General features: G+C 42.8%; 1 protein-coding gene across 12 annotated transcripts in view; it reads right to left on the bottom strand.

Annotated features, from left to right (window-relative positions):
- LOC139746178 (putative neural-cadherin 2) overlaps positions 1–20,728 on the bottom strand; it is a 760,037-nt gene extending 739,309 nt beyond the window's left edge. For all 12 annotated transcript variants that reach the window (XR_011712090.1, XR_011712087.1, XR_011712091.1 and 9 more), the window contains exons 1-2: positions 20,624–20,728; positions 18,690–18,805 (exon numbers count right to left, since the gene is read on the bottom strand). The gene's annotated coding sequence lies outside the window, so the exon portion shown is untranslated. The remainder of the gene's footprint in view (positions 1–18,689; positions 18,806–20,623) is intronic.
- Positions 20,729–21,262: the final 534 nt, after the last annotated feature.

The following is a 21,262-nucleotide window of genomic DNA, read 5'->3' as shown; positions in this document are numbered from 1 at the left end:
CCACACCTTCGTGCTAAAGGACCACACCTTCATGCTCAAGGACCATATCGTCGTGCTCAAGGACCACACCTTCATGCTCAAGGACCACACCTTCATGCTCAAGGACCACACCTTCGTGCTCAAGGACCACACCTTCATGCTCAAGGACCACACCTTCATGCTCAAGGACCACACCTTCGTGCTCAAGGACCACACCTTCGTGCTCAAGGACCACACCTTCGTGCTCAAGGACCATACCGTCGTGCTCGCGAAGAGTATCTGGAACCTGTTCTCACACTAGTGGCCAAAATCCAACAGGATTTCCTCGTTGCTTTAGCCACCCGAGTTCTGATTTTACCAGTCCCGTGTGCCTCACTTCCATCACGACTTCCTGCTGAGGTGGAGAGTTGTGGCAACAGAGAAGACCGTGGTCCCGCGTCAGTATTGCCAGCTGAGGACATCCGACATGCCGCCCTTCAGTTAGACGTGAGCTGCCGCAATGCGTTAATACAAGAGCACTTAGCTGAGTCTAAGAAAATTATCGGAGGTAATTATCGTAACGTAAATGTAGAATAGGCGACGCACAGGAGTTGATATATTTTTTCATAACTGATCACAGTTCCCGCGTTAGCGAGATGGCCCCAGGAACTGAAAAAAAAAAAAGGCTGCATTCGCTCACGTCCATTCTCTGTCCCCACAGACCACTCCATGGTTTCCCCTGGCTGCTTTACATGCCCTGGTTCAATCCAGTGACAGCATGTCGACCCCTGTATACCACATAGCTCAAATTCACTCTATCCTATGCACGCTTTTAACTCTCCTTCATGTTCATTTCCCATGCATTCACAATCTTTTCCTCTCCATCCTTCCATTTCTATTTTGGTCTTCCCATTCTCCTTCTCCCCTCAACACTTCTGACACATATATCCTCTTTGTCAACCTCTCCTCTCTCATTTTCCCCATGTGTCCAAACCATTTCAGCTAACCCTCTTCAGTTTTCTTAGCCATCAATACTAAGCCGTCAAACGTACACATTTTTCGCCCTCTCATACAACTACCTCTCTTTCCACACATTTCTCAATGCTTCCAGAACCTTCGCCCCCTCACCTACCCTATAAATCATTTCCTTTTCCATGTATCCATCCATTCGATGCTGTGCTCGCTTCTAGGTATGTAAAACACATTATTCAAATTTTCTCCACTCAGACTCACACCCTCAACTAACCTGTCTCTTTCCCTTGCTAAATCTAATAACCTCACTTTTATCTACATTTACCATCGACATCCTTCTTTCACACATTCTCTAAACCTCAGTTAACATTTTCTGTAGATTTTCACTCGAGTCTGTCAACAGTGCTGCGTCATTCCCTACATACAGCACATTTGTCCATCTCCCCAGATCCCTTCCATTTACCTCGCTTACCATCCTAAATATAAACTGAAGAAACAGCTATGGTAACATCACGCGCCACTGTCGCATACCAACTTCCTACTCATACACACGCTTTACACCCTTGGTAAAGAGAAAGAAAAAAACTCACTACTTCCAGTAGCTTTCCTTCCAAACCACATATTCCTACGACCTTCCACAAGGCATCTCTATCAACCTTGTCACAAGCTTTCTCCAGATCCATAGATGTCACATACAATTTCTTCTTTTTGTCTAGGTATTTCTCCACACGTTCTTAAGAGCAAACACCAGATCCACACACCCTATACCACCTCTGAACCACGTTTTTTTCCTCCCTGTCTGATGCACTGAACACGCCTACACTCTCTCACTCACCATTTACCACCTACAGTCAAAAAACTTTTGCTTCTGTAGTTCGAACACTCACCTTCGTACCCTTTCCCTTTATAAATTATCACTAAATATGCATTCCACCAATCCTCAGGCACCTCATCATGATCTATACATACACTGTAAATTCTGATTAACCAAGGTACAAAACAGTCAACCCCTCTTTGTCAATTTTTCCTCACTCATTCTCTCCGTGTGACCAAACCATTCCAATAGACCCTCTTCTGCTCTCTCAAACACACTCTTTTTATTACCACACATCTCTCTCACCCTTTCATTACTTACTCGATCAAACCACCTCACACCACTTGCTGTCCTCAAACATCTCATTTCCCACACATCAACCCTCCTACGCACAATCCTATTATATAACATTATTGGAACCACTATTCCTTCAAAAATACCCAATTTTGCTCTCCGAGATAACGTTCTCGCCTTCCACACATTCCACACTTTCTCCAATTTTTCTCCATTCAAACTTACCTCCCAACTGACTTGTCCCTCAACCCTACTGAACCTAATAACCTTCCTCTTATCCACATTTACTCTCAATTTTCTTATTTCACACACTTTACCAAGTTCAGTCACAGCTTCTGCAGTTTCTCACCCGAATCAGCCACCAGCGCTGTATCATCAGCGAACAACAACTGACTCACTTCCCAAGCCCTCTCATCCACAACAGACTGCATAACTGCCCCTCTTTCCATAACTCTTGCATTCACCTCCCTAATAACCCCATCCACAAATATATAACAACCATGGAGACATCGCGCACCCCTGCCACAAACCGACATTCACTGGGAACCAATCACTTTCCTCTCTTCCTATTCGTACACATGCCTTACATCCTCGGTAAAAACTTTTCACTGCTTCTAGCAACTTACCTCAAACATCATATACCCTTAATACCTTCCACAGAGCATCTCTAACAAATGCCTTCTCCAGATCCATAAATGCTACATACAAATCCATCTGTTTTTCTAAGTATTTCTCACATACATTCTTCAAAGCAACAACCTGATCCACACATCCTCTACCACTTCGGAAACCACACTGCTCTTCCCCAATCTGATGCTCCGTACATGCCTTTACCTTCTCACTCAATACCCTCCCATATAATTTCTCAGGAATACTCAACAACTTATACCTCTGTAATTTGAGCACTCACCTTTATCCCCTTTGTCTTTGTACAATGGCATTATGCATGCATACTGCCACTCCTCAAGCACTTTACCATGAATCATACATACAGTGAATATCCTCACCAACCAGTCAACAATACAGTCACCCCCTTTTTTAATAAATTCCACTGCAATACCATCCAAACCCGCCGCCTTGCCGGTTTTCATCTCATCTACCGCAAGGCTTTCACTACCTCTTCTCTGTTTACCAAACCATTCTCCCTAACCCTCTCACTTTGCACACCACCTCGACCAAAACACCCTATATCTGCCACTCTATCATCTAACACATTCAACAAACCTTCAAAATGCTCACTCCATCTCTCTCTCACTTTACCACTACTTGTTATTACCACCCCATTTGCCCCCTTCACCGATGTTCCCATTTGTTCTATTGTCTTACACACTTTATTTACCTCCTTCCAAAACATCTTTTTATTCTCCCTAAAATTAAATGATGCTCTCTCACCCCAACTCTCATTTGCCCTCTTTTTCACCTCTTGCACCTTTCTCTTGACCTCCTGCCTCTTTCTTTTATACATCTCAAAGTCATTTGCACTATTTCCCTGCAGAAACCGTCCAAATGCCTCTTTCTTCTCTTTCACTAACAATCTTAACTCTTCATCCCACCACTCACTACCCTTTCTAATCTGCCCACCACCCACCTTTTTCATGCCACAGGCATCTTTTGCGCAAGCCATCACTGCTTCCCTAAATACATCCCATTCCTCCCGCACTCCCCTTACGTCATTTGCTCTCACCTTTTGCCATTCTGCACTCAATCTCTCCTGGTACTTCCTCCTACATGTCTCCTTTACAAGCTCACTTACTCTCACTACTCTTTTCACTCCAACATTCTCTTTTCTTTTTTGAAAACCTCTACATATCTTCACCTTCGCCTCCACAAGATAATAATCAGACATCCCTCCAGTTGCCCCTCTCAGCATATTAACATGGGAAAAAATATATTAACCTTTCAATATACCAATTTTGTTAGATTTAGAAATCAACTGTAAAGACAAATATTCAAGAAATGAAGAATATTCCAAGCGCCCATATCCTGATTAATCCTACATCCACATTTGGTACCATTATTTCTAGCTTGCCATTATAGACATAGCTATATACAGAGACTTACTATACCAAGAAAATACTTGGTCATCCAAGCGCATATGCTCCAAATGGTAATGGCCAAAAAAATACTGTTCAGGTTCGAATGATAGATAAACAATAGTCGGTTGTATACCCCCTTCCTTCACAAATAGGATATATACATGTGCAAACACACCTGTTCCCTTTTTAAGTTCAGTTGTTTACATGTCAGTAAGGGTAAGATTGACGAATAGTGAGAGAGAGAGAGAGAGAGAGAGAGAGAGAGAGAGAGAGAGAGAGAGAGAGAGAGAGAGAGAGAGAGAGAGAGAGAGAGAGAGAGAGAGAGAGAGAGAGAGAGAGAGAGTGTGTGTGTGTGTGTGTGTGTGTGTGTGTGTGTGTGTGTGTGTGTGTGTGTGTGTGTGTGTGTGTGTGTGTGTTTCCTGACGTCACCACACCTTCCAATCATCACAACATCCACCATCACAACATCCGTTGACCACCACAACATCTGTTGATCACCACCACCTCCCCACCTTCCCCCACCACAACATCTGTTGGCCACCAGAACATCCACTGGCCGCCACAACATCCACTCACAAAGACACTCATGAACGTATTCCCTTCAACCTACAATCTCATATCCTTTCCCTGCTCCCAAGGCGACTACTTCATCTCCCATTCTACATCGCCTGCAGCTCCTCAGAATCCATGCCCTGGTTTCTTTAGATGTCTCGAGAGTCTGTCTGATATATCTCGTTAATCTCTTTAATGTACGACGGGACATCGACTCTTGAACAAGATGATACGACACCTTTTTATCAAAGAGGCACGACCTTTTGCGAATGATGGCTTGAGGTTCACACTGACCCGTGTCGGTCATGTGGAAGGGTAAACTCATCATACCTCAGGATCATACTGCCGTGCTCAAGGAATGAACTGTAGTGCTCAAGTGTTGATTGTTGTGCAAATGGAATGAACCGTAGTAATCACGGAATGAAATTAAGTACTCAAGGGTCGAATGTTGTGCTCAAGGAACGAACTGTAGTGCTCATGGAATGATCCGTCATATTCAAAGGTCAAATTGCTCGCAGATAACCCTAGGTGTATTACAACGCTCGACGCATCTTAAAAAAACATATTCGATATAAAGTTAACTTTTGCCAAAAGGATTACTCTATGTAGTTCCACGATATGCTTCAGATTATGTATCAACACTGAAGTTTCATCCTGATCTTTCCCTGGAGAGCGAGTTGGCACTTTATATTCTCGACGGTCTCCCTTATACATATCAACTGACTGTTATATTTCTCTCTTGTGTCTCCCCTGATGATGTGATTATTACACGAAAGTGCACTTGGGAATTTATCGTGTTCCAATTTCCCCATGGACTCATAGGAATATATATATATATATATATATATATATATATATATATATATATATATATATATATATGAAAGAGAGAGAGTCATGGTGGAACGTGACACGGATGTAAGAAGAGTTAACACATCCGAACTAATATTGTTACAACTGACACGGATAGATGAATACAAACACAGTGTCTACAACCAGTGTTGCTGCAACAGCTAACTGACTAATATATACAGGTTATACCAACTGCCATCTACAGCCACTGTTTCTGCAACTGCTGGCTTTGTATACAGCTGATAACAACTCCCATCTACCGCCATCGTTTCAAAAACAGCTGGCGCTATACAACAGCTGGCACTACACAACAGCTGGCACTATACAACAGCTGGCACTATACAACAGCTGGCACTAAAGGGACAGTTGTCAGCAAAGAGAAAGACAGTGTGTCAAGAGGTGCGTAATCCACTGACATTGGTAACTTAATCGAAAGTAACATTGATATGGTCGTCTACGTCTGTGACTTCCATTAATGTGGTTGGCTATTTCCGTGGCTTCCACTGTGGCCATGTATGCCTTTGATTTCAAGTAATGTGGCCGTCCACACCTGTGGCTTCCAGATATGTGGCCGGGTACACATCTGATTTCCAGTTGTGTGGCTGTTTCCACCTGTGGCTCCCAGCAATGTGGTCGTCTACACCTGTGGCTTCCAGTAACATGGTTGTCTACACCTGTGGCTTCCAGTAACGTGGTTGTCCACACCTGTGGCTTCCAGGAACGTGGCTGTCTACACCTGTGGCTTCCAGTAAGGTAGCCGTCTACACATGTGTCTTCCAGTAATGTAGCTGTCTACACATGTAGCTTCCAGTAAAGTGGTTGTCTACACCCGTGACTTCCAGGAACGTGGTTGTCCACACCTGTGGCTTCCAGGAACGTGGTTGTCTACACCCGTGGCTTCCAGCAATGTGGCCGTCTACACATATGGCTTCCAGTAACGTGGTTGTCTACACCTGTGGCTTCCAGTAATGTAGCCGTTTACACATGTGGCTTCCAGTAATATGGTTGTCTACACATGTGGCTTCCAGTAATGTAGCCGTCTACACCTGTGGCTTCCAGTAATGTAGCCATCTTACACCAGAGATACTCATTTACAATGAGTAAAGACTCCAGTCACACAATACTCCTAGGTGGCAAAGTACCACATGAAGGCTTCCTTTACATGAACGTGATCAAACATAAATGAGAGCTCGCGTTACGATTTATTTGAAGCTGATGTGGGCTTTCTCCACATAACTGGGGGAAAGATTCATCTTAAAACACGATATGGTTTTATGAAATGCTACCCATTATCAACGTACTGGAAAGGAAACCCGTTCTGAAGTCGTATTCTTTCTCGTGAGCGAGTCCGCTCTGCATACAAGAAGAGAGGGTGTGGTCCTCCGTGAAACTCAGAGCGGCTCTGGAACTGGACCGCGGTCCAGCCAGCTCAAATAACCCTGGTCCACACTTGGGGGTTTTCCAGCACGTCTGGATTTATGCTCGAGTTCCTCCACCCACACGGATCCAGGCTTCAGAGGCCAAGAACTGGACGACCCTGCACCACTTGATGTTACACTGGATGTTACACTGTCATCACATTTCGTCCCAGAGGCTCAGGACGAGATGACAGACAATTGTTACCACTGCAGTCAGGTATCTGTTTCGGCAACGAGTCCGGAAAAAATCCATGACCCAAATGCTGCCAGGGTTGCCTGGCGTGGCAGGCGAAGCTGTTAAATTCGCGGAAAGTTGCACGAGCGAATCCGGAGGTGCTGTAAAGACCCGGATTCGTACCGTTAGACTTGGCCAACATTTACCGAGGGATTACTGGATGACTCTAGTGTGTCCGTCTTTAGAATGAATGATTGGAAAGTGAGGTTTTAAATTCAGATTTAGCTTATATACCTTTTTTAAAGTTATTCGATTATGAAACCGATACTGAAAATCCTATATATACATATATATATATATATATATATATATATATATATATATATATATATATATATATATATATATCATTTCTATCATACTCAATCGCTTTTTCCCGCGTCAGATAAGAAGCGCCAGGAAACGGAAGAAGAATGATCCATTCACTCATAAACGCCACTACACGCATATATACATACATACACACGTATATAACATCTGTACATATTCATACTTGCTTGCCTTCATCCATTCCTGGCGCCACCCCGCCCTACAGGAAACAGCATCGCTACCCCCTACTTCAGCATGGTAGAGCCAGGAAAACAGACAAAAAAAAGGCCACATTCCTTCGCACTCAGTCTTTAGCTGTCATGTGTAATGCACCGAAACCACAGCTCCTATCCACATCCAGACCCCACAGACTTTTCCATGATTTATCCCAGACGTTTCACATGCCCTGGTTCAGTCCATTGATAGCACGCCAATCCCAGTATACCACACAGTTCCAATTCACTCTATTCCTTGCACGCCTCTCACCCTCCTGTATGTTCAGGCCCCGATCGCTTAAGATCTTTTTCACTTCATCCTTCCACCTCCAATTTAGTCTCCCAATTCTCCTTCTTCCCTCCATGTCTGACACATATATCCTCTCTGTCAATCTTTCCTCACTCATTCTCTCCATATATCCAAACCATTTTAACACACCCTCTTCTGCTCTCTCAACCATACTCTTTTCATTTCCACACGTCTCTCCCACCCTCTCATTACTAACTCGGGCAAACCACCTCACACCACACATGGTCCTCAGGCATTTCATTTTCAACACATCCATCCTCCTCCGCACAACCCCATCTATAGCCTATGCCTCTCAACCATATAACATTGTTGCAACCACTACTCCTTCAAACATACCCATTCTTTCTTTCCGAGATAACGTTTCTCTCCTTCCATGCACATTCTTCATCGCTCCCAGAACCTTCGCCCCCTTCCCCACCCTGTGACCCACTTCCGCTTCCATGGTTCCATTCGCTGCTAAGTCCATTCCACTATAATACCCTACGGTAGGTTATGATATCATTACGACACGCAACAGTGAGTTACGATAATGTTATGATTTACCGTGTATACCGCTATTACAGATCACCAGAGTGAAGTATAGTATCACTATAATCCCCCAAGGTTAAGTGATGATGCAACGTGACAGGGCGAGTTGTAATGCCCAGTAGAGTCGTTCGTGCCAAATTATAATACCAGCGCAGTTTGCCAGGGTGGATGACACTACCAGTATAGTTAATTTGCCAAGGCAAGTTACAGTGTAAGTACAGTTTCTTAGGTTCTATTACAGTGCCAATAGATAGAGAGATAGATAGATTGACAGATAGATAGATAGATCGATAGATAGATAGATGAATAGATAGATAGATAAACAGATAGAGAGGTAGATAGACAAATAGATAGATAGATACATAGACAGACCGATAGATACATAGATACATAGATAGATAGACAGATAGATAGATAGATAGACAGACAGACAGAGGGGTGTTACCGTGCTCCCCCTGCAAGTAGTTGCACCGCCTGTCTTTAATTAAGGAGAGATTAAGAGCAGGGAAATGATACACCGGCAGCCTCTCTTTAATTAAGAAGACATTAAGAGCAGGGAACTGATAAACGAGTTGATCGTCTTTTGTTAAAGAGATCAGAGCGGGAAATGATAAACGATTTGATCGTCTTTTATTAAAGAGACAGAGCGGGGAAATGATAAACGAGTCGACCGTCTTTTGTTAACAAGAACAGAGCGGGAAATGATAAACGAGTTGATCGTCTTCTGTTAAAGAGATCAGAGCGGGGAAATGATAAACGAGTTGATCGTCTTTTATTAACGAGATCAAAGCGGGGAAATGATAAACTATTTGATCGTCTTTTGTTAAAGAGATCAGAGCGGGAAATGATAAACGATTTGATCGTCTTTATTGAAGAGATCAGAGCGGGGAACTGATAAGCGAGTTGATCGTCTTTTATTAAGGAGATCAGAGGGGGGAACTGATAAACTATTTGATCGTCTTTATTAAAGAGATCAGAGCGGGAACGAAGAAACGAGTGTTGGCAAGATTGTATCACTGAGAATCCAGTCTCGTCAGGGAAAACCATTCACACCAAAGGAGTCTACATTTTCATGCTGCTGGAGGTAACGCAGCCATGGGATTCCATACGTGAAAAAAAAATAAAATCTAAGGATTGGTAAAACCAGTGATATACTAACTTCAGTCCGGGTCATACACCATAGTGAAATGATTATGATAATTAATATATACGTATCACGTAGTACAATGTAGTTATTAATGATAACTTGTACACTCTTGTGGCTTTCATAACTCTCCCTGAAACTCAGTTCTCTTGAAAGAAAAAAAAAAATATTAAATAAAGAGGATTTTTCGTCCAAAGACAATCTTCGACCATGACCAGCGGAGAAGGATTCCCAGGGACTGGACTAAAGGGGCGAGAATCCACCGCATAAACCTGGGAAGGAGTTGAAACTTTCTCAACTTGTTGACTGAGTGACGAAAAATAATGGCCACATAGAGCTACACTCTCTCTCTCTCTCTCTCTCTCTCTCTCTCTCTCTCTCTCTCTCTCTCTCTCTCTCTCTCTCTCTCTCTGAAACCCGATCTGTTTTTTTGAAGTGTGGTGTGGCGTGGCGTGGGGTGGTGTGGTATGGTGTGTGGTGTAGTGTGGTGTGGTGTGGTGTGTGGTGTAGTGTAGTGTGGTGTGGTGTGGTGTGGTGTAGTGTGGTGTGGTGTGGTGTAGTGTGGTTGGTGTGGTGTGGTGTGGTGTAGTGTAATGTGGTGTGTAGTGTGGTGTAGTGTGGTGTGGTGTGTGGTGTAGTGTAATGTGGTGTGTGTGTAGTGTAATGTGGTGTGGTGTGTGGTGTAGTGTGGTGTGGTGTGGTGTGGTGTAGTGTGGTGTGGTGTGGTGTGTGGTGTAGTGTGGTGTGGTGTGGTGTGGTGTAGTGTGGTGTGGTGTGGTGTGGTGTAGTGTGGTGTGGTGTGGTGTGGTGTAGTGTGGTGTGGTGTGGTGTGGTGTAGTGTGGTGTGGTGTGGTGTGGTGTGGTGTAGTGTGGTGTGGTGTGGTGTAGTGTGGTGTGGTGTGGTGTGGTGTAGTGTGGTGTGGTGTGGTGTGGTGTAGTGTGGTGTGGTGTGGTGTAGTGTGGTGTGGTGTGGTGTGGTGTAGTGTAGTGTGGTGTGGTGTGGTGTGGTGTGGTGTAGTGTGGTGTGATGGAAGGGGATGTGGTCTGGCGTTTGGAGGGCGGTGTGGTAAAGCGTTTGTGAGGAGTGTGACGCTGGGGGTGTGGTAAGGTGTGACGCTGGGGGTGTGGTAAGGTGTGACGCTGGGGGTGTGGTAAGGTGTGACGCTGGGGGTGTGGTAAGGTGTGACGCTGGGGGTGTGGTAAGGTGTGACGCTGGGGGTGTGGTAAGGTGTGACGCTGGGGGTGTGGTAAGGTGTGACGCTGGGGGTGTGGTAAGGTGTGACGCTGGGGGTGTGGTAAGGTGTGACGCTGGGGGTGTGGTAAGGTGTGACGCTGGGGGAGTGGTAAGGTGTGACGCTGGGGGTGTGGTAAGGTGTGACGCTGGGGGTGTGGTAAGGTGTGACGCTGGAGGTGTGGTAAGGTGTGACGCTGGGGCAGTAGTGGTGTGGTGTGTGGCTATAGGTGAGGGGTTATGTGTGGCTTCGTGTACACACTGGAGTTCCGATACAAACATCATGGTACAAACATTTACAATATCATTCAGGCATCGAGGCTCTCCCACTTCGTCCCCTATCCTGACTGAAGACGTGCCACACTTCACTGCCAAATCGACATCAATATGTGATGAGGGATTTTATGAACGTGCCACACTTCACTGCCAAATCGACATCAATATGTGATGAGGGATTTTATGAACGTGCCACACTTCACCGCCAAATCGACATCAATATGTGATGAGGGATTTTATGAACGTGCCACACTTCACTGCCAAATCGACATCAATATGTGATGAGGGATTTTATGAACGTGCCACACTTCACTGCCAAATCGACATCAATATGTGATGAGGGATTTTATGAGCAACTCTCGCGACCTTGTCCATATATGTTCACAACACTTCCAGCCCCACACTACAAACCCCTTCCTATAGAGGCGTTGCTGGGGCGGTTGTCCTGTGTCTAGGTGGGTTCAGAACCGATCGATGGGTTCAGAACCGATCGCTAACCCTCCTTATGGCCTGAGGTCAACTTCCCTGCTCTTCTGTACCCAGACGTGTGTTGAGGTACAGTGATTCACACGTAGAAAAAAGATATACTTGGGCCATAACCACCTCCGTCCAGGTGCACTAAGGACAGATCCGCCGTTGTTTAAGTAGTAAACAGCGAACAAAACCATCCGCGTTCAAGTGTCTAGTGGTGCAGGACACGGAGTCATCCCTATCTAGTTTATTTATGATACATCAGCCCTTATCTCCTTGAGACGTACAGGAAATAAAACCATCCCTGTGACATCAGCCCTTATCTCCTTGAGACGTACAGGAAATAAAACCATCCCTGTGACATCAGCCCTTATCTCCTTGAGACGTACAGGAAATAAAACCATCCCTGTGTAGGTACGCTTGCAGCAAACCCAACCCCCTGAGTAGTGTGATATATGGCCCTCACGTCAACCTATCGCTGGATCCTCGTATCCATATTGTGAGTCGTTTAGTCGTTATGATGAAATCTAGAACACCAAGTATCTGATTGTTATAGATGTATAATTTCATTTGGACATTGACATACACTCACTACTGTGTTGTTCATGAAGAATACTGTATCATGCGTGCGCAGATTCCCAAATAAATGTGTCGTATCTTGTATTTAAATACGAGGGATAAATGATTCCACTGTAGTTTCTGGACTACACTGTAAGGTATGAAGAGTTTCGAGCAATGGCACCAGCTGTTGTATAAGGCCCAACGAATGTATGAAACCAACTAAAATACACGAGACGAACCATTGCATGCAACTGACACACCGTTGTATGAGACCAAATATTGCCTGAGTCCAAACCGTTGCAAAGTTTGCATCAGCTGAATGCCAAAGAAGGGGACGTAATTGGCAGTCCGCCTGTGTGCCAGCTGGAGCTGTCTAATGACGATCCGAGCCAATATTTGACAACACAGAACCACCATACATCACTCACCTCGCCTCCCAGTTGACCAGGGTGACTTCGTAACTTTTCCTTTTTTCTTTATACTTTCACATTTTTCCACTATGATACAAAGAGTAACATTGGACGAGGTGGTCCAGACAACCTCATCTCCCACAGCAAGTCTACGAGTGTGGCTTGAAAACAAAAGGAATCTTGATGGTGTACAAAGAACAGCGGAATCTTAGAACGTAATGTGGAGAAATTATACATAAGAAGCCAGAGAGAATTGCTCGTCATATAATCTTTTAACTGTGCAAATAACGTCTGTCGAGGGAACCTGAGGATGTGGCATGTGTCGTCTTCAATTTTAAACGTTATGGGAGAGTGTTGTTTTAAACGAATATTGTTTGGTTAGTCCTTCGTACGTTGTCAATCCTTTTTGAAGAAAAAAGGGAAGCCAAATATTCTATCATGTGTTAGGTAGTTCTTGAGTAAGAAGTATACAATTATAAAAGCCAACAGGATGCCACAGTATAACAATACCTAAGTTTGTAACGTTAATAACAATGTCTTTTACGTTTTACCTCCACATCTTCATCAAGTGACGTTCAACCTGTAGGTGTAGTATTGAACTAATATTTGTTTTCTTCCCTTCATTTCTAATTTCTTCAACGACTTCTTCAATCCCCTTTGAACAGAACAGATCGACCCCCTTCTTCGTTCACACGATAGTACAACCCATACATATGGTGGCGTGACCCAGATCTGACCAGACCCTTAAGTAAGGGTTATGAGGGTCGTATTGAACTAATATTTGTTTTCTTCCCTTCATTTCTAATTTCTTCAACGACTTCTTCAATCCCTTTTGAACAGAACAGACCGACCCCCTTCTTCGTTCACACGATAGTACAACCCATACGTATGGTGGCGTGACCCAGATCTGACCAGACCCTTAAGTAAGGGTTATGAGGGTCGTATGTACCATACGATCATGCTTGAAAGATTGTAACGTCGTGTTATGAGTCGTACCATCGTGATCAAGGGTCTTAAAGGTCGTTGCTCACGGGTCGTCATGTCGCAGTGAGGAGTCGTAGCGTCGTGCTCAAGGGTCGTAACTATATGCTCAAGGGTCGTAACTATATGTTCAAGGGTCGTGACTATATGCTCAAGGGTCGTAACTATATGCTCAAGGATCGTAACTATATGCTCAAGGATCGTAACTATATGCTCAAGGGTCGTAACTATATGTTCAAGGGTCGTAACTATATGTTCAAGGGTCGTAACTATATGCTCAAGGGTCGTAACTATATTCTCAAGGGTCGTAACTATATGCTCAAGGGTCGTAACTATATGCTCAAGGGTCGTAACTATATGTTCAAGGGTCGTAACTATATGCTCAAGGGTCGTAACAATATTCTCAAGGGTCGTAACTATATGTTCAAGGGTCGTAACTATATGTTCAAGGGTCGTAACTATATGCTCAAGGGTCGTAACTATATGCTCAAGGGTCGTAACTATATGCTCAAGGGTCGTAACTATATGCTCAAGGGTCGTGACTATATGTTCAAGGGTCGTAACTATATGCTCAAGGGTCGTAACTATATGCTCAAGGGTCGTAACAATATTCTCAAGGGTCGTAACTATATGCTCAAGGGTCGTAACAATATTCTCAAGGGTCGTAACTATATGCTCAAGGGTCGTAACTATATGTTCAAGGGTCGTAACTATATGCTCAAGGGTCGTAACTATATGCTCAAGGGTCGTAACTATTCAATCCCTTGTTCATCCAGTACCGAAGGACTGATATATTATCTAATTCTATACATCCATGTTACAGTACAGTATCAAATCGTACCTTCCCTTACGTCAATAGGTGTTTTGGAGATGAAGTTATACAATAAGTGGGGTAAAATGGCTCAGAGCAGCAGCTAGCACAACTAGCTAGATAAACTTTAACTAACACGAGAGAACACACCATCAACTAACCTTGGAAGGATGTTATTACAATATAAAGTTGGCAGCAGAAAGACGTTTTCCTGCCAGCGCTTTGTGTGTGTGTGGGGTTGAAAGACACAGGCGCGGGAGCAAGACAACGTCCAACTCCAAAGTCAACTAGACACACAGAACCTACCACGAACAACGAGACGTTCGGTCTTATGATGGATGAACTGCTTACACTAGGATGGAAAATCACTTCCCAGATCGTAGGTTACGCCAGACACACTCAGGCGGGAAAGATGAACAAAACGTTGCGACAAATAAACATGAGCGCAGCGGTGCGCACTGTAAAAAGAGGATAACCATTTGTACGGCAGGATATGAGAGGAGGTGGGGGAGCGAGCGAGAGGCGCTAGGCTTACCCAGCGAAGGAAAACAAACATGTATGAGCGGAGTGAGAGGAGGTGGGGGAGCGAGCGAGAGGCGCTAGGCTTACCCAGCGAAGGAAAACAAGGCCTGTATGAGCGCAGTGAGAGGAGGTGGGGGAGCGAGCGAGAGGCGCTAGGCTTATCCAGCGAAGGAGAACAAACATGTATGAGCGGAGTGAGAGGAGGTGGGGGAGCGAGCGAGAGTCGCTAGGCTTATCCAGCGAAGGAGAACAAACATGTATGAGCGGAGTGAGAGGAGGTGGGGGAGCGAGCGAGAGGCGCTAGGCTTATCCAGCGAAGGAAAACAAGGCCTGTATGAGCGGAGTGTCGGAGACTAGGGCTATACACACTTTACCGTGAGGATTAAGGGACATGATAGCACAGTGCTGTGAGATAAGGGTTGAAACAAATGTATTTGTTGAAATGAACAGTGAAATTATCATTGGCCTTAAAAACTGATTGGCTAGTAAAGAAAGAGAGAGAGAGAGAGAGAGAGAGAGAGAGAGAGAGAGAGAGAGAGAGAGAGAGAGAGAGAGAGAGAGAGAGGAAGGCCAAAGGGAAGACTTTAATCACACGAAAGAAAAAAAAAATAACGTAAAACGAATTCTTCAAAAGTGATCTCCTCAGTTTTGCACATGGCTGAGGTTTCCGTAATACCCTTCGACTTCGAGAGACCAACTTACATCACAACCAAGCCAGCCCTGGAAACACCCTTCTCTCTATAGAAATGTAACACACTAACCTTCAAAGGTAACTGTGTCATCATCATTACTATAGCGAAGTTTTGGCTCCTCTATGTCTCGTATGTTTCATTTTAAAAGTAATTACAAGAAGGTAATTCTTTTATCAATCTATCAATCTTATAGTAATTAAGATATTAGTTTATAATTGCTCATAATCGTCAAATGTTGGAGATGTCATAGCATGATCAACAATTCCTTTTTAATTACTTGGATTCCATTTCAAGCACAAATCTTTTTTTAATTACTTGGATTCCATTTCAAGCACAAATCTTTTTTTAATTACTTGGATTCCATTTCAAGCACAAATCTTTTTTTAATTACTTGGATTCCATTTCAAGCACAAATCTTTTTTTAATTACTTGGATTCCATTTCAAGCACAAATCTATCACCATAAATGTACGAGGATCTACTAAGTCTTACAGCAAGTTAATTGTGATGAGACACGAGTGTTACATAACCCAAGGGTTGTGATATTTATGTTTCCACGTGAAAGGACTTTTTGGCAGGGGGGACAGGGTAAGTAGACAAGACAGGGAGGGACCAGCCTGGGCGAGCTAGCTTGAGACTGAAGATTTTCCAGCCGGATTTCTTGTCTGCCACTGGGTCAAAGGTGCGACCCATTCCAGTCAGCATACATCCAGTGGCCGCTTTCCTGCTGATGGTCGGCAAGGAAACTCGACCAACATTCCACATCAAGTTTAACCTGAGCGAGTCCCTCCTCGTAAGATGTACACTATTACACATGGTGCAGTACAAATTACACATGGTGCAGTACAAATTACACATGGTGAGAGGGTGGGCGTCATATTAAATGTAGGCCAAGCGTATGTCTACTTAACACTGAGGGGAAAGTTAAAAAGACATTGCATCTTTTTCATCATCTTGTTACATTTTGTAGTCTATAGGAGACTGAACCATAGTGTCACGTAGTGTGCCAACCCTTTATAGAACTCACTGAATAGGTTCGGTCATGTCACTTTGGTGTTCAAAGTCCAATTCTAATCCTCTTATGGACACTCCTAAGTTATGTCACTCTGGCTGTCAAAAGCCATTCTCTTCATCAGACTCTGGTGACACGCAGATGTGGCGAACCATAACTTGGATTGCCGCACCGAATGATGACCATTATGTCTGAATATCTCTGCACGTCCGTGGCGTAGTGTTTAGCGTTCCTCACCAAGATACATCCACGGGCCGCCCAGGGTCGAGCGCACAGGTTTGAATCCTGGTTGCAGTCGTCAGTCCACAGTTTGCCCAGCTGTTCATCTACCCCTTGGGAGCTGGTCGATGATTTATATATATATATATATATATATATATATATATATATATATATATATATATATATATATATATATATATATATAGGTACACACGAGATTTAACATCCTTAGCGAAGCTGGAATTGAATATTTCCAGTGTCCACCACCCGTTTACGTAGTGGGACAGCTTTTATCACTTGTATCTTCAACACTTTCCAAGTGTTAGGGATAAGACCACGCACTATGTATCTGGTTCGTGGAAACATTATCAAAAGCGTTCCCTTTATTTCATGTTTATTTTCTTATTTCCCGTCGATCTTGAGCCGAAATGAGTATATGTAAATGCTCTTTTTTGGTCTCACATGACTTACTATTACATATTAAGATAGGTTCTGATACACTAAACCACCAGATTTCACATTCGTCAAAAGGACAGTCGTGCTAACAGTACCATAGGTGTGGGTTTGCCAGTACACAACGCACCCTAGCCCAAGATGATGTCATATAGATGTAAGGATAAGAATGATTGATTCTATCCATGCTCTGTCTACCTGCTCTTTCACACAATAAAATCCTATACGTCTTGTTCGTATGTCTTTTCTTTTTCAGAGATTACGATAGGCTTTTCGACATGCTGCATGACGACTTAAGAATGGAGAATATTCGTTGATTTGACCATACAGTGCGAGACTGCAATACAAGAGGGCATAACGAGCCTTCCTTAGGTTGAAGACATATCAAACACGGCAATTCACACATAGAACCACCCACCTAGAGGACCTTGTCGCAAGGGAGGAATTTTAACACTACCATTACCCATCTTGTGGACCGACTATTACTTACTACAAACATTCTCCTTGAGACACGATAATACCTAAAATCATGAGCCACTCTCACTATCCCTAAACATAGAAGGCTTAGGCAGTGTCCCATACACGCGCACACCAAGCGTCTGCTCACGGAAAAAGGAAAGGAAAGAAAAAACAAAGGTGGCTACCCCTTTGCACACATTTTTTTTAGAGTACCAGACTTGGGAACAACATCAAACACCATAATCATGAACTGAAATCAGTTCTACGAGGGCAAACCAAAGCTGTTGAACTCAAGCTTGTCAAAATTCTACAGTAGATCTTAGCGACGTAGCGAGGCGAGATAGTGATACACCAGATGGCAGCACCAACACTCATTTAACGACCACAGAACACAAGAGACGCCATAGGTAACCTAAGCCTCTCTCAAGCTGAATTCGACAGAAAAACAAAATGTGGAGACCGTACACAACTATTTACAATCATTGTTTACTTCACCACAACAATCGCGCATCTAACGTTATCACACGTTCAATGTTTACCCGTATTTCAAGCAGTCTGGTAACCCAGAGGAAGAAATAGAACCTTCCAATAGAATAATAAACAGAAATTCAAATATCTCAGACCTTGACAACACGGTACATAGCCTTATAGATTCATAATCAACCCCGGAACTTATATAAACCAAATCTAAATATCTCTGACCTTGACAACATGTTACATAACCTTATCGATTCATAATCAACCCCAGAACTTATATAAACCAAATCCAAATATTTCTGACCTTGACAACACAGTACATAACCTTATCAATTCATAATCAACCGCAGAACTCATATATAAATCATTTAAATTCATAATGGACGGTAATCGGTTTCCCGCATCCATGGTATACAAACCTCCTTCCCTCTCCGTCTATGACAACGACAGTGCAAATGATGAGTAATGTACTTACGTTTCGTCCTCCAGTTCGCCAGACGAGATGTGGCCTACAGGACTGGGAGGATTAACCTCAGCAAACACTGGACATAATAAGGCAGTGTGGATCCATCCCCTCCTTCCAACACACATCTGTGGAGGTGAAACCCACAAGTTACTTCTCTGTATCACAGAAATGCTTCATCTGAAAGAGGTGAAATTATCACACACACACACACACACACACACACACACACACACACACACACACACACGACTACTATATTGCTATAACATTTCACTATTCATCATTAAATGTTTAATTAATTATCACTAAATGCATAACGTATGAACCAGAGTATTCACTCAGGAAAACTTCCCGTATATCTGCAACTCTGATTATGCAGATGTAACTCCTTCCTATGCTTGTACAAAGCGTGGAACTATCCAGCTCTACCTTGAATCTAAACTCTGTTATGATTTGTTGATTAATTGCACCTGAATGGCTACCTAAAGTAATTAAACCGTTTATTATAATTATCATCATCTATCATGACATACAAACACACACAGACACACACAAATCTAGACTGGTGTGTGTGTGTATATATATATATATATATATATATATATATATATATATATATATATATATATATATATATATATATATATATATATATTTACGAATAAAGTGCATATGAACGCGCACCCCCATAAAACATACAAACCTCCAACAGCCAGGATCGAACCCGGGACCCCTGTGCCACAAGGCGGGAATGCTACCGCTAGGATATGGGCCTGGCTGTTGGAGGTTTATATGATATATATCTTTGTATATCACAGTGCATATATATATATATATATATATATATATATATATATATATATATATATATATATATATATATATATATAAGATTAAGAGACGTGCAACACAAGTGTAAAACTCTCTCCCCGTAACATGCAATGAGTAATGGCACACAAATACAGAATCCCCTTCCCGTACAGTACAATTAGGTAAACATACAGTCAGCAACTGTAGCTGACTGCTGTAGGAACGCCATGATGATGAGCATCTTAATATACAAAAGAATTCCATAGTAACAAGAACAGCGTATTGAAATGGTAGGAAGAGCGAGTGGTGTGTGTGTCATGTGACATCGGTGCAATGAACATTAACATTAAACCCCATAAGATTATCTTCAAAGAATTGAGGTGAAAAAAAAATTGTGTTGCTTGATATGGCAGCATTAAGACAGAAAACGACCTAGTCTACACTGTGTAGCGAACAGTTACAATGGTCAGGTTAGAAACACAGTGAAGAGAACCATTCGTCTATCATCGCTTCCTAAAACCGACACCTTTGTGGTAATTGTTAAATGCCACATTGATGCCTAAGACATCATAATATACGTATGTTTGTTCCTGTGTGTGTGTGTGTGTGTGTGTGTGTGTGTGTATGTGTGTGTGTGTGTGTGTATGTCAATGGCATACTTCTTCCTTGGAAAGCGTAGTCGTATGATGAAGAGAAACACTAGTATTGCTTTGAATATCTTAAACGTTTTCAAACAAATCTGCTTCATTTTCATAACCTAAAAATAACATAAAATCCTTCAACTACATCTAGTGCAATTTATATAGAGAAACACCTCGAATAGTATATAAACACAAATTTAATGGCGCTATTCACAAAACATAATGATTGCTTAATTGAACGACATAAAAGGAACTAAAATGTTTTTGATATAAAACACAAGTCAAAACGACAAGGAGGTTAAGTAAATACAACTCCTTAAAAAGGATATCAAAGAAAATTAACAACATTACATGATCATAACACTACGTTATGATAATTGGTCAAGCCTAATTGTGAAGATATTAATCATTTTGCTCTGAACATGTTCCATGGGAGCTTATTCTGTAAAACTGTAAAACTAACAGTTAAACACCAGTGTAAACAATTCTTACCAGATCTGTTGCTCAGTAGGGTATGAGTGGGTTTGCGCTCCCACACCAAGGGGCTTATTCTTCCACTGGTACATAATCACCTCACTGACCAGAGGGTCCACCTCCTACGGTCTCCTCCCTACGACTGAGAAAGTGGACGACGTTAACACGGGGCGATCATACACACTCCAGCGGGTGATTTTATAATGGCCGAGATGGCAGTTAGGCTGTTGGAGTAACAGTTCGAGCCGAGCGAAATAATGATCCGCAGTTCGAGACTCCATAAGGAACCGTTTTACCAATATGGGATGCCTTACGCCTGTTGTGCGTGTATTTGTACACAAGAGACGTTTGTAAATCTTTTGGAAATACGTATTTGAATTACAGTAATCTCACTACTAATGGCCGAGAATGGTAGTTTGGCTATTAGAGTATCCATTCGAGGCAATAGAAGTGCACTAAGGAACTTAAAGTGTTTTATTTTCCCCGTGGTTATCAGCATATATATATATATATATATATATATATATATATATATATATATATATATATATATATATATATATATATATATATATATTCCTATGAGTCCAAGGGGAAAATGAAACAAGGTAAGTTCCCAAGTGTACTTGGGAACTTATCATGTTTCATTTTCCCCGT

The sequence above is a fragment of the Panulirus ornatus genome, chromosome 64 (assembly GCF_036320965.1).
Source record: "Panulirus ornatus isolate Po-2019 chromosome 64, ASM3632096v1, whole genome shotgun sequence".
Taxonomy (NCBI): Eukaryota; Metazoa; Arthropoda; class Malacostraca; order Decapoda; family Palinuridae; genus Panulirus; species Panulirus ornatus.
This window is presented reverse-complemented; position numbering and strand designations above follow the sequence as displayed.